Genomic DNA, 15,683 nt, shown 5'->3' with positions numbered 1-15,683 from the left:
CCCCCCCCCCCCCCCCCCCCCCGCCTTATGTATCTTCATCCTATCATCAGCATTCCCTCTGGCTTGACTTCTCTTCCCTCCCTGATCCTGGGGGGTAGCCTCCTTCTGCCCCTCCCCGACTCCCTCTCTCCCCCGTTTCCCCGTCTACACACCCCTCATCTTCATCTCATCAACCACTTTCTGCATCGACGATCATTTGGCCTCTATTCCACTTGTCTGTTGAATCATTTTGTGGGAATACATCACGCACTGAAGTTGGTCCTTCTATATTAGAGCGGGAAAACATATTTTAAATCAATAACAGGATATTAATTACAGTATTTTTCGCATGTTAATATGTATCAAAATATCTATATGCAAAATCACATATGAAATAGTCAATGACTTCCAGCAATGGTCCACAGAGGACTATGACCAAAATGAGTAGCTAATGATTAAGTAATTAGTAATGAATGAGTCGTTACAAGTTTGTGCCGCTCAGCTAGTTTAATAGAGTTCCTGATTGGAGTTAATCAGGAACAAAATGATTAACATCATTTCGATTCACAGATGCATATGAACTGATTCATTATTATCTTCCAGTCTCTCCTCTAACTCATAATTATCTGTTATATAGTCTCGAATCAGAGTTATTCAAGGTCTACTCATTAAAGATGCGTTAATCATCGGGTCATTCTTTAATAACTACTCGGTTTTGTGTACCATAGTGTTACCGATCTCTCCATGCCTAAATCTTCTTTTTAAAATAAAAACATGAATATTTAAATAAATAATAAAATATTTTTGTTCCCCCCTACACAGCCCCCCTTCTCCTCTCCTCGCCTCTCCTCTGCTCTTCTTTACTCCTCCAACTCATCCTGCTGGTAACGACCCAGTCCTCCAGCCTCCCCGGCATATTAACATGACAGCCGTCAGCACCTCTGTGCGCCGCGGCCTTTGCGCCGGGAGTCTGTAAGGAAGCGTGGATGCCAGTGTTTCTGCAAGATGTGTCACGGCACATGTGGTTCAGTCAAGTGTGCGGGAGTTGTGAGCGCAAACACCCATGGCATGCATGAATACTTGATCATAGTTGAGAGTTGTGTATTTTGAGCTGTTTGGTGCTCTTTGGTATATTGTAGTACAACTTTGCATAGTACTGAGTTCTGTTAAATATCTTAATTTTGATAGTTTGGGCTTTAGTTGGTCGGATTTTGCTGTCATTGGTTTTAATTGTGACTATTTCTTGGTTAGAAAATCGTTTCAATGAAAACTGTTCACTGTAAAGTCTGTGGATCATCCAGAGTAATTGGGACATTGTTTCTGGAAGGACACGATGCTGCTGAATTTTTAAAAGGTAATAATTCATTGCTGTGAGCGCCACACCAACATAGGGGAAGGGGAGAGGAAGCGGTAATCTCAGGGACGGATGTCTCGGGTGATCAAACTATCTTAAGCAGCGGATCTCAACACTTCCTCCATCACTGCTTTCTGCCTTGGCAAGCATCACCACAGCAACCAACCCCAGACAGGCCTCTGCCTGCTATTATTTTATTGGTCCAATGAAGCTTCAACAGCGCGCTGTTGCCTGCAATCAGCTGCTGTAACTAAATATGTGGGCGCGTGGCACTGCATTTGTCTTCTGTGAATGAGCATAGAACACTTTGTGTGTCTACAGAATGTATGTGCCCGTGTCATATATCACATTTAACGCATCGCTTCACTCACCACCCGTTGAGGCAAATCTCTTACTGCCATGATGATGATCTCTCATATCACTCGTTTCTTTTTGCCATTTTGCGTTATCCTTCTCAATGTGACGCATTCCCCCCCCCCTTTAAGCCTGTAATGCACGCGTGTACACACACACACACACACACACACACCCCCACGGATTGCAGATTTGCTGACACAATGATATTCTTCCTTCCGCATGAGCCTTCTCCTCTAAGCTTCTGGTCAGAGCATCCACACACCAGTAACAGCTTCAAGACTGGATTGCATTCTCTGAAACCGACTACACAAACACATGCGCAAAGAAACAAATACATACATATACACACACACGCGCACACATACGTGCTTTTTCATTATCCTTCACCTTTTCTGGAAAACAACACTTGCCTATAGCCGTCTTTCCCTCCCTCGTTCCCTCCTGGAACAAAGGTGAAGGGCACAGAAAAGAGCAGATGAGGGAGGGAAAGAGAGGGAGACTATAACGTTGATGTTTTTCAATGGGGTTGATTTATGGCTGGCTGTTACCGTTATTTTACCATTTGCTCCAGCGGACTGGACGAACCAGGCTGGACAGCTCAAGCCGGAGGGGGGGGACAGAGAGCGGAAGAGGGAAAAGGCAAATACCACAGCAACAGGAAACATACAGTCTAGGTGGGACACAATGAAGAAGAAATCAGACAGGCTTTTAAAGGCAAAGACAACTCGGGCAGTGAAAGATAGGAGAGCATGAAGGAATAAAGGAGTGAGAGGGAGAAAGATAAAGAGGGGACAGAGGGGAGAGCAGAGGGGGCTTAATGAATGTAAAGGCTGTACCAATGAGGTGAGGTAAATTGTCTATTAACTCAAGAGTTTCTCATGCGTGTGTGTTGCCTCACCATAATGTTCCAATTTAGCAGGTTACACTCTGATGCTTCCTGGACAGAGACATGCAAAGCGTCTTTAGGATACGGAGTTTGGCTGAAGTGAGAGAGAAGAGAGCGATTGAGGTGGACAGGTGGTGAGAAAAGAAAAGGTAGGAGAGTGAGACAGAGAGAGCAAGATGGAGGAAATGTAGTGGTGAAGCAGAGATAAGGGGAGAGGATGGTGAAGCCAGAGAGGGAATATTGAAAGTTGAGAAAGAGAGCCATAGGGGACGAATGGTTAATTCAGCTGGAGAGGAGGAAATTCACAGGGGGAGGGAGATACCATCAGTTCTTCATTTACGGAGGGAGACAGCCACTGCAGAGGGACGGGATCGAGATTTCAATACAGACTCGAAAGGAACAGAGAGCACCGCATTATCACACAGCAAGAAACACAATTATTCGTTTCGACAGCCGCCTGAGACAGAGGAACAAAAAACAAAGATTGAGCCATGATGCTCAACAAATGACACAACAATTTGGTGGCAGAAAGAGGCAAACTGGATGGGAGGTTAATCCGTTTTAATTGGTCTGTGCAATCACAGGGTGCGATGAGGAAGATAACGACGGGAGGGACAAAATGACTTCTCACTCGGATGTGGCCTAACTGGCTAAATTGAGTCTGTCACATCAATGTCATTAAAGTGATTCAACAATGGATATCAAATGTCAGATATCAATTAATTTTTAATGAGTTGAACGAGTGCGCAGCACTAGATAAGGCACCCCGTAGCTGCAGAATATTTGCACACCGAAGCGTTTGACGCTAGTAATGGCAGGAATTTGGCAACGTTTCCGTCCCGCAAACCAAACACAAAGGGACACCTGTCATTAGCACTTATAATGAGTCAATTCGGATTCTAAGTAGCTTGTAGTGCCTTGCCAGGAAAAGCCCCACACACACACACACACACACACACACACACACACTCCTTTAGCACCTTAGCCGCTAGCATGAGCGGAGCAATGCTTTCCGGCGATGCTCTTTGTAGGAGGACGACATTTATGGGGCTACGGCTGCCTGAGCAATTTTAACAGATGTCGAGTTGAAATGATGAAACACGTCGAGATGTTATCAACAGTTCAAATGCCTCTCCATTCATCAGGTCAGCCAGGACTACTACAGTGTGTGTTGATGCACTGTTTTACTTAGTGTTCATGAATGCATGTGTCTGTGCCTGTGTGCACATCTGTGAATGCTTTTGGATGTTGCCAATGTGTGTAGGAAAGGAAGACAGACAGACACACACACTGTATGAAAAAGGATTAGCTCACTATTATGGAGGAGCTGTCAAATTCCTTTAAGACCAAAACACATTCCCCCTCCCGTCTCCCTTTAACCGATGTTGCTTAATCTCCACGCCGATCCGCCTCAAAAAGACTTAAGGGCTGTTACTGATTCCTCTAATGCTTTCAGATGAAACCTATGCTCTGACATGTATTCAGTTAGCAAGAAAGAAAAACTCAAAGTGCAGAGCAAATAACACTGAAAGAAAGGCAGTGAAAACTGTGTGTTTCACCCTGAGTGATGTGGGGGAGGGTCGGTTATGCGGCGGGTTATTCATAACCAGCAGCCTGCCATACTGGAGGCTATCAAACTCCAGTGAGTGTATTAGCTGTTCACCAGCAGAGTTTCTAATCACACCACCGCTGCACAGGGCTGCTTGGGCTTATAAGGTGCTGGTTCATATTCTCAGCCTTGGGGGAGTACCGGGTTAATATTACAACTGCCTAAGGCTGAGTTATGATTTGGAGTGGAAGTGCAGAGAGCGTTATGTAATTAGCGCTGTCGTTATCAACAGTACTAGACATTATCATCAGTTTGTTTCCGTCAACCTACCTAAAATGACTTTACAACGAAACTCCAGAGAGATTAATGGCTTTCTTAATACATGTTCTGACAAAAAAAATTATCATTAGGGTAATCTACAACATGATTGGTGGGTTATTTTGAAATACTGAACAAGGAATAGATAATAGAGTCGAGGCAATGATCTCTGATGTTTGCATGTCTGCATGGTTCACTTCGGCTTTGGGGAATTTACTTTTTAATTAGTGCCTCTATTGCTTTTCATCGGTGCACACGAGATTAGATGAACACAATGGGGTTAAAATGATGAATACGAGCGGATAAACTTGCAGGGCCTTTCAGTGCAGTAAATGATCGCAGCCACAGACCTTTACATCAACATGGCCTCCTGGTCTCTAATGAGCTTCACACCATCAGCTGTGCTTTGCTCGAAAGCAACCATTGCTCATGTGTATTCATGATATGCCAATATGTGCCACTTCAAAAGATTGTCCGGTTGGCACTTTCAAGAGAGTTGCTCTCTCTCTCTCTCTCTCTATCTCTCTCTCTCTCTCTCTCTCCCCCCGAGTTACAGTAGCTCCTCTTTGGCCCAGCCTGCTGCACCTGTCTCCCTGCCAGGACTCGAGCTTTATTTACCGTAAAGATTTCACACAGATCATCACAGCATCACAGCAACACAGCAGCTGCAGTGCGCGGGCGCACACACACACACACACACACACAGGCACGCTCTCCGATTTTGGCTTGCGATCAGAGCAAAACAAAACTCAACTGTTCTGGCCTCGCCTGTTAGTTTGATTCCTGTCTTTCCTTTTTGTCAATTGTTCTTGCTCAACACACACATTTTTGATTGCTCCCCCTCCATCTTCAATCGTCTCTCTGCTACACCTGGACGTTCCCGTGAGAAAGCAGCGGCCTGAGCTGCAGGAGGTGGTCGGAGGTGGAGGGTAAAAGGGAGGATAGGGAGAGAGTTAGCCCGCCCCTCCCTATCTCTGTCTCCCCCACGTTCCTGACGGCTAATCGATGCGTTTGGGTTTCCCCCTGTGGCTATGGCCCAGGCGCCTTGAAAGGTGAGCCCAGCAGAGCTTTCGCCTTCCTCCGTGAGGGCACGGAGAAAGCCGGCCGTCCTAAGCCTGGCAGATTAGCTAGCCACTGGAGGACTTCACACCTTTCTGCTGAGCTATCGCTTCCTATCTTCTCTCCCCCCACACCTTCCTCCCCCCTGCCTCCAACATCCCCTCACTAAAGAAGCCTCGGAGGATACGGTTGTACACACACACACACACACTTCCTATTTGCATATTTCTGAATTTGGGTTTTCTCTTCAAATTAATTATTGTACAACAGGTGTTTTAATATCAAAGCCTTGGTGGGAGAATAAATCAGGATGCTGTCGCAATGGCAGGAGCCCCACGTTGTCTGCTTCAGAGCATCACTGAGTGAGATGGTTACGTGGCGGCAGCATTGATGATGGCCCACAGGTAAGCATTTAGGTGACTTACACACACATATGCAGACAATCACACACTTTACAAACATCCAAATGATGCATCGATCTCTGCCGCAGCTTGGCTCGACAGGCCAGATTGCCGAATGAAAACAAAGGCTGCATGTACAGTGCGGACACACACCATCAGTCACAGATAGCCTGCGGTCACAATGATTACCTGCTGTATGTAAATTGAGCAATAAGGCAGGTTATCCCCTTATGAGACGCAGTTGTTATTATAGTGGACGGGATATCACCGACAAGTGCCACTGGCAACCTGCTTGCCTCTGATTATGTCCCGTTGAGACTCGATGGTAAAATTGGAAAACGGTGTTATCAGGGGACCGAGGTTACACAAGTCTTCAGGCAGTGCAAATGACGGCTGTGCCTTTTGTCCTCATTTGTCAGAGTGGGCAAAGGTCTGTCATTGTCAGGGAAACAATGAATCGTCTCTGGGGAAAGATATAAACTGGTAATTAGCTACCTGGGATGTATTTTCACCAGGATACAATCAGCCTGACATCTTATTTTCTGCATCTTATGCAGATCATTCCTAACTGGACCGTTCAATCCGCTGTATGTAATGTGAAAGGGGGTCATTTGTAGTTCTGACACAGACAATTATCAACAGACTCTGCAGTTCCCCTCAGCCTCAAAGAGCACAAAAGAGAACAAAACAGATCTGAAATCAGGCGACAAGATGACTGCTTATGTTTATCCGTATCTGCTGGGTGTTCAAACACGCAACTGTTTGCTAACGAGGCCGCCATATAAACTTTATGAGGAGATAATAAGTCAGTGTTTTGTTTCAAGCTTGTTTCCCCAGTTATTGTTGGTTTAGATGCCATTCAATGAAATTAAAGTCAGTATAGCGCCTGGTGTAAAATATCTAAAATCTATTCCTGATCCACAATCTGCTCACTAAGCCCAACTCTTAACTGCTTTATTAATCTCGCATCTTTTAAGTAAGACACACAATATGTTGCGTCCCACGTTATCCCTCTGACTTTCTTCTATCATCTTCTACGACTGACCTGCAGACAGCAGAGCCGAGGCTGATTGCAGGTGCTAATAAACTGTGTGGATCATCAGATTATCTGCTCTCTCGCAGTGTGCTGTACTTTCAGATCCAAGACCGTCTCATGAGCAGTCTGGAATCGCCTGTGCCTCTCAGCATTGATACATTGACTCTACCAGACACCAGCGTAAACAGAATGCACAGATGAAGACGCCTACGCAACATTTATATTACACATATAAGCGTGTGCATAAACATGGCACACACATGCACACATGCTACATCTTATGTGCACGTATAACCAGACATACAACACGCTCACGCTAAAAGACAAGCTCGTCCTCAAACCACTTGTAGTATTTTGTATTCTTGTATTCTTGCGATAACATTTTTGGGTTTTGGTGAAGGTGAAAACTCCCAGCTACACTAGGAGATCCAGTGAAGAGCACAAGATAAATTGCTCGGCTTGAGACTTTGATTCCTCAGCAAGTGAATAGCTCAGGCGGACTTGAAATGAACACTGGTCAAACAACTCTGTGGATTACATCAAGTACCACTGAAGCAGAGACACAAAATTGTTTTTTCATTTGAACTGAGCTTCTTGGATGATGTGCTGCTATTGTTCAGCTTAAGTGACACAGAGAAGTATGGCCCTCAGGAAGGTGTCAAGCCGTTTCAAGAGTTACTTTGCTTTAGCGAAGCATTTTTGCTTTATGTCGCGCACACCTCCACATGAGCTTAATTACAGTGAACGCTTCTTTCCCTGGGAGTCTGATTTAACATTATACACCGTTAATCTGAAAGTTACACCCCCGCAAAGCAAATGATGCAGATAATATTGTACTATTTTGTGACATCTCTGTACGTGGTTGCAGCAGGGAGCGGTGGTGGGGGGGGGGGTCGTCATCACAGCCAAGTTTTGATTGGAAAAACAAATGCTGCCACATTTTCCAGACCCACCGCATGTCAGCGGACAATCTAAAACCCATAAAACCAAAATGTGTAAATGAATCACAGCTGTTGTATATATTTTTTTTTTAATTCAGTTATAAGGACATGGCTTCAGCCCATTTGGAGTATTATGTTTCATTGAGCCAATTAAATATTCAGCAGTTTAAAATCAAGCAGTAGCTCATAATCAACTGCTGCATCCCCATTTGGGCCGAGGCAGCTGAGCTGGAACGGACTCGTGTGTTACTACCTCTGATTGGTGGAGCTGATTGCGGGCTCTTGACTCACAATCCCAAATACCAGCGTGGTGGAGACAAAGAGGCACAGGGCAAAACATGGGAGTGGTGAGGAAATTTGGCCTCAGATTATATTTTTAAGAACAAAAAGCAGAGATGGCATCTTTTGTATTTAAGACACTAAATCAAGCTGTATTGATATACACTGATGCAACATGTACATATCACTGACACATATAAATCTAAGCTGCAATACATACTGATTGTACTGTAAATCGACATGTTTACAGGCACATACTGTACATATCCACCTACATCATGTACATAAAGCAACATGTTACATTAGTCATTTAATAGTAATTCCAGCATATTTGCACCATTGGACTTCTGTATTATCGTTTACAATTTACAGAAATAGCCCGACTTATAGACACTAATTGAATGTTATTCTTATTGTTTGTGTTGTTAATATTATTATTATAATTTTTAATATTGTTATTATCTCATTGAAACTGGACCAAGATAACAGTGCAGCAGTTCTTATAACTTTAGTTTTATGAGTTTTGAGTTGTCTTTAGACACAAGAAGAAGAACAATTGAAAGTGCTAACCTCTGATCGCTAATGTTAAAGACCACAGAAGTCTTGTCACATTATTCTTAACATGCATATTAAGGAAATTACAAAAACCTGCCAAAAACCTCACCGTAAGAATAAATCAAGAATTAAAGCACTTACTGTGTCCCAGCAGGGTTTAGAAAAACGTCTCCGTGGCTTTATCTTCAGGAGGCTCTTCTACGGTAACGCCGTCTTAGTCCTCACTAAGACCAGGAGATCACATCCCTCTTGTTCTCAGATCTTTACTGGCTTCCTGATTTTCAAAGATTTGATTTTAAAATATAACTGTGGGTTTATAAAGCACTGAATGGTTTAGGGCCAAAATATCTGCTGTGAACCGTCCAGACAAGCAGCATTCAGTTGTTATACATCACGTATTTGGAACAAAACTGAGATGTGCTCTTCTATTTCATTTTGTTTCATTATTCTTTTTAAATCTTGTTGCGCTTTTATTTAAATAGCCGTTTATATCCAGTTTTAATGCCTTATGTAAAGCATTTTGAATTACCATTGTTGAAAGGTTCTCTAGAAACTTGCCTTGCCTTAAAAGTGCTATATATCAGTAGGCTGCAGTTTTGGATGTTCACAGTTTTAATTAAGAAATTGTTGAAAGACCTGGGTGACTAATTGAAGAATCCAAAGTCCCATATGGGGGACAACGTCTTGGTAATGAAATTAACATTCTACTGATTATTTAACAGAGGACGAAGCATCTGCTGTGCTGTCCTCAACTACACAAGTATTTCATAGTTGTTGCTTTTGGCCAAATTGTTTGTGAAATATGTGGAAATTCTATCTGCTGCAGGTCCACCATGGAGTCCTTTTCCTCTGGGGACCCACTTTTTAAAAATGACAAACCATCACAACCCAGTTCACAGAAGGCATTATCTATAAATCATGACGAGAGTGAATTTGTGTGTAAATGAACGTCCCTGATCATTTTCTTACGCATCAGCTTCTATTTTCTTGAAAAAATAAACCAGCAATTTTGAAAAGATATATGTTGGATAAATCACAACTCTGTTTGATGCACGTGTTATTGTAAACATATACACGTGTTCGATACTTTATAAATGAGACAGAATAAATGCATTTTGGCAGAGTTTGTCAGGCTCACGTTTGTTTCCTGACATCATTTAAACAAAGAACATGTGTGCAAGTCTTTTATGTTAGATTAAATGTAATAAGTAGGCTACAATTATCAAGAAAAATACGAACACGATCGCTCATGTGACCAAAAGTGTACTACGGATTTAAATGTTGAATAAGACGAAGGAAGAAGTTCTGCAAATGCATTTGCCGACCCTTATAAAATCTCCTGCGACCCACCTGCGGGTCCTGATCCACCGCTCTAGAGTCTGGCAGAGCTGATATCATATAATATATTAATGATCGGCTTCAGAGAGAGGCGATACCTGTAGATATCATGATGAGTGCTATTATTACACTGTCAGGAAAACTGCTGCTCGGCAGGAGCCACAGTGGAACATTAAAATGGAAAATAGACTCACTAGACCAAGGCTGACAATGCTGTTACCTGAATGATTTTGGAACAATTTTTCACACAAAAGCAATTATATAAAATTGGACAAGAGTGGATGAACAGTACAAGATTGTTTGCAGAGTGCTCCAGTTTATACATTTGTAAGAAAAGACATTCTACTGTGGCAACACTTACTAAATATGGGGTTCTCAAACATCTTCACAAAAAGGTTCAACAAACAGATGCACTATTGGTTACAATGGTTTATACTGTTGACTAACGACAATGAAATGGCTGATCACAGCTGTCACTCCTGTAATATGCCCTCACTATCATATCTCAAATTAAAATGACAAGGAAATTAAACAAGTTTTCCTCACTTTGCAGCATGACCCCCCCAATGCGTCCTCTGGAGTCTGCAGACGGGTTTGATCGGTGATTGCAGTATGACACCCCCTGCTGAGTCTCCATTTCCCAGCTACGGGCTTCGCCCGCTCAGTAACTGATCAGATTAAAAGGTGCTCCATTTCACTCTGATACATGGACTGACACCATTGGACAGGTAAATATGGTTATTACCCATGAGTGCGTGTTAAACAGTGTAGTGAAAAACACCTCTATCTTGAGTTAAGTGCTTTGCAAAGTTGTGTGTTGGTCAAACTATTGACCCTCCATCTGGGCTCAATATAAAGATTGTTAGGTCTGCCTACAAACTAGCTTCCCCTTGTGGTGCAATGACGGCTGCATTTCATTGAATACAACACGTGAACGAGGCAAGCTGGACCGCAGCTGAAGTTTAAAAAACATGACGAGCACAGTGACATGAGCAAACCCTCCGGTAAGAATCAAGAAATTGACATAGAATTAATGAGCAGTCATGCCACCATGAAAACAACACGCAACACTACCCAGAATGCCTTTCGCCGGCCTTGCCACATTCTCTCGGGGACGCGTCCTGACATAACCTCAAATCAAGCCTTCCAGCCTTTGTCACGACGCTCACACGCTCACACAAGGCAGCGGCACTCTAGCGGTGAAACCTTATAGCTGTGACTTTCTGAGCCTCCGCCAGCCGGCTGATTAGGACGAGCCGGGTCAGGACTGAGCCTCAGACCGTATTACAATTACACTGATAGAATACTGACCTTTTCTGCTGAAGCTAATGTAAAAGAGTGTCACTTGCCTCCTTTAGTGTTGTCCTGGATGCATCTCCTGGGTGTATCTTCTGACGCACTAAATAACTAGAAACACACAAAAGCGGTTCCAGTAACAGTACAAATATACAAACGACCACACTTCCACCCGGTTCACACACATTATACACATTTCTTTTATCTTCTTGCAATCCAATCTTAATGACTCCATTAACCGAGAGGCCATTAGCAGCGTTCGCTTTATGGCCATTCAAACTGCCCAGCCGGGAGCACATTATGGAAAGGGCATGTGTGTCCTAATGTCCAATTGTTGTCATCCTCCTCGCTCGCTCACACACACACACACACACACACTCACTCAATCTTTCCCTCCAAGGCCAGCTAGCCTGCAGGCAGGAGTGGACAAACGACTAGGCAAACAGGGCCATTTTCTGTGCTCCATTAGGCAATGAGGAGCAAAGGTTTAGTGCAGGCTGCAGTGCCTCGCGCTGGTGGTCAAGCGGGCGGAGGATTGAAGGCAGAGGAAACCGAAGTGCTGCTCAGTGTTAGAACAGATCTCACGTCCCAAATTAAGCCCTGCTCTCCTCGGAGCAGAGGCTGTCTGAGACACTTCAGGGGTGAACTACCACGCGAGAGGCAGCATGGGGCACGATAGCAGATGCCAGTCACAGAAAATGATGGATTCAGCGTTGATCACAGTCTTGCAGTTATCTTTCCCTGCGATAACACCACAAAGCTACATGGACCTTTTTGAGAAGCGTTGCCTGCTACGTTACAGCTCAGTTAAAGAAACAACAGCTGCTGATCACCTTTAAAGAAACAACAGCTGTTCCCACCAAAGAACTGCAAAACGATTAATGATGCAGGCAAATGAGGAAATGTTTTTTTTGCCTTAACAGTAAGTAGAGAATCATCAAGGAACGCTGTTGTGAATTGGAAACCAGCAAATACAAATCTGCAATATGCAATTACAAAATCCAACCCTGAGGGATGATGATGGGACCACTGATCTGAAAGGACCTCACTGGTAACAAACAGGGGCACTGGGAAGCTCTGAAACCCAACGCGGAGGAATATCATATGAACCGTGTGACTCTCTGCTATAGATCAGGTCGAGTGAAATGATTGGGGCATACTGTACCAACTCAGTATACTGCTGCGGTGAAAAGCACTTAAAAAAGGGGAGACCGAATGACAGGAAACACACAACTGATCATTTGACACATCGTGTCCATATTGCCCTTCTGTTTCTGCATGTCTGGACACAGAGTGTATGTGAATACGTGGATGCTTTTTGACTGGAGCTGTACTGGTTCTGCTGAATGACTCACACAGTTACTTTGTGACTGTGGGGCTCAGCTGGGGAGGGTCCGGTGTCAAAGTTCATTCGATGTCACTGAAGCAAATACACTCCATGACATGTACAAGAAACCTCCATTAGATGACAAATGTGCTGCACAGGAAGAGAAAAACGGAAATGAATGGTTGCCAACGTGCTTTGGTTTGGGGCTGTTTGAAGCTGCATGTTTGTGCCGTGTGTCATATTTCATTGATTTTGTTTTGTGCCCTCCGCTCCAGTTTGTTATTTGTTACTATAACATCACATGCTAAATGCATCCTTTTCTATTTCCTGCTCCCAGCTAATCTTAAGCTCTGCAGGCAAATGGTTGCTCCTGCTGAGAGGAGCGCGGAGATACTTTTTATCTCTTGGAGGGGGGTTTGAGACGAGCCCAACCCGGATATTAGCTCGCTACTCTGGGAGCAGTGGGTTTCAGACGGTTGTACTTTACTTCCGCTGAGCAGAACTGGACAGCGGTTTCTGCTGCCTGCTTGTTTTTCCACTCTCCAGAGAGGGGTGCGAGACCATTTATCAGCTACCAGAAGAACACATATCGATGTGCAACACAGCCTGGGAATTCAGCTTTTATTACACTTTAAACTGCAAGGTCAACTTGGCAGGAATCTGTGTCAAAGCTGTCAAGCGTCCATGAAACAAATAGCCCACGCAGAGGGTGCGGTGTAAAACATCGAGATAAGGGGGCCGACGTCTCACCGTGAGAGCCGTGGTTTATGTTTACACATGTGGAATCAGGTCATATACTGAGAGGTTCCTCTGTTTACTTGCTTTTTAGTCCCTTTTGGAGCTGACAGCGCAACATCAACAACCGGAGAAAATATAAGGCGAGTCAAGATTTATGTCACATGATCAAAACCCGGGCTAACATTATTTCTGCCTCGGCGTCCCTTTGCATACGGCCACTTGTCATATTAAAAGTCACACCGTGTCTTTCCACTTTCACTCAGCGGCGAGCGGAGAAGGGATGTTGTGAAGCACGGGCCCTTTGTGACAGTGTAATGCAGTCAGTGCTGCCATGCCTTTGATGTCGTCATATGCCAGTCCTCCTCTCTTCTCTGGGTTTTCTGACAGTGACAAAAGGGGGATCGGCGGCAGTGTGTTATCAGCGTGCAGCTGCAGTAATCGTATTATTTAGTAATCTTAATTCTGAGAGGCTGACCAACAGTGTGAACAAAGCGGGGTCTTGCTAAGCCCATCAGAGCGCTCCCATGGAGCAGAGGTCTTTTCCTGCTCCGCGGCCCCTCTAGACCTACACCCGCCCTTCTCCCCTCTCCGTTTCTCACCCTCCCTCCTCTCTGTGTCCTCCTCTCTGTTGCTTTCTGTCTCTCTCTCTCATTCCCCTTCTGTTATTGCTCTTCAATCTCCAGCATGTTTCTCATTCTCCCTCTCTCGCCTTTTTTCCTTCCTTCCTTTTTTTTTTCCACCCTCCCAATCTTTCTGTCCCTGTTACGCTCTGAGCTGGGAGTTTGTGTAATGGCGTTATTCACAGTTCATTGGTCTGTTTGAAGGGACTATCTTGATTGAGCGTCTCTCGGTGCAGGGCCTGGTGACTGTGGTAGTGTATAAAGATGTGGATGTGTCCACGGAGATAGATGGGCTTAGTAATACGCAGGCCATTGCAGAGGCCGGGTTTCAGTATATGGTTTCATCCAAGGCAACACATAAGGAGATAAAAGGAGGCTGAAATTATCTGCAGCCGGGGTGGAATGCTCAGGGCATTAAACGTGAAATGGAGGCAACAAAGAACTAGTCAGGGAATCACAGTCATTCCCATTAGCTGGTTTGCCCTCTTCAGTTTTAGCCCCTTTCCATCTCACCCTAATGAATGCAAGTACACTGACACAAGACCCAAAAATTCTCTGAGAAGCAAAAATACTCACCACTAATTAGCTCAAATTAACCTCAGGACCAATATGTTGGCATGCACACACACACACACACACACACACACAGAGACAGATCCACACACACAGGGAAAGGCAGCTCCTTTGCCTCTTTCTGACACCACTCTGATGCTGTTGTAAGCTTGGCTGTAAGATCAAAATCTCTTTCTTTGGCACACACAAACACACACACACACACACACACACACACATGCTCAAATTGCCTGGAGCAGAGGAAGCACAAGAAAGCAAATCCGCTGTGAAGACACCACAAAACCAACACTGCAGGAAGACGGACCACGCCGGTGTTTCTGCATACATGAGCTAAATACACGCTAATGACATCTGAACACACACGCACACACACACACACAAAGAGAGAGAGTCCTACTTACAGAATGAATCAGACGGTATCAGAAGCGCTGTGCCATATTATCGTTGTAGTAGTGAGTCAACACAGGCATGGAGATCTGAGACCACAGGGTTTTAGCACTTCAGCTGAGGGGGGGGCACCGTGGAGGAGTCAGAGGGGTTCACACTGTGTCATTGGGGGGTGAGGACACAGAGGGAACCTGGAGGATTCCAGTGTTTGTACTCGGGTGGAGAAAATAATCCCTTTTGAGCAAGGCAAGAAAAATCAACAATTGATGAAAGAAGAGGTTCAGTTCTGTGCACAAAGAAACGAGGGATTGATTGGTCTGCAGGTTCTTTTTCCTCTCTTTAACTTTAAGAAAAAAAGTGAAAGATACAACAACAGCCCGTCTTGACAATTTAGAAAAGGAAGAGGGGGGAAATTAGTCTCTTGAAAAGGGCCCCGCCTTTCCTTTTATGCTGTCTGTTTTTTGCTTTCTTCTGTCTGCCCACCTCTTGTTTTTCTCTGGATTGCAGAGGGCCTATGTGCAGAGGAACGCCGGCATCAGAAAACCAATCACCTCGCCAGACGACGAGAGAACATAAAGGAGTAAATGACAAGCAGATGAAGGGGAGGATTTCTGACACCTGCTCTCTCTCTCCCTCTGCCTTCCTCTCTCTCTCTCTCTCTCTCTCTCTCTCTCTCTCTCTCTCTCTCTC

The 15,683-nt window shown here is 44.4% G+C and overlaps 1 protein-coding gene across 2 annotated transcripts in view; it reads right to left on the bottom strand.

The window, feature by feature from the left end:
• The window catches only part of grik5 (glutamate receptor, ionotropic, kainate 5), a 72,856-nt gene extending 57,185 nt beyond the window's left edge, over positions 1-15,671 (bottom strand). For both annotated transcript variants that reach the window (XM_031853529.1, XM_031853528.1), the window contains exon 1: positions 15,008-15,671. The gene's annotated coding sequence lies outside the window, so the exon portion shown is untranslated. The remainder of the gene's footprint in view (positions 1-15,007) is intronic.
• Between the last annotated feature and the right edge of the window lie 12 nt (positions 15,672-15,683).

Source organism: Anarrhichthys ocellatus, unplaced genomic scaffold, assembly GCF_004355925.1.
Source record: "Anarrhichthys ocellatus isolate YVR2014 unplaced genomic scaffold, GSC_Weel_1.0 scaffold13, whole genome shotgun sequence".
NCBI lineage: Eukaryota > Metazoa > Chordata > Actinopteri > Perciformes > Anarhichadidae > Anarrhichthys > Anarrhichthys ocellatus.
This window is presented reverse-complemented; position numbering and strand designations above follow the sequence as displayed.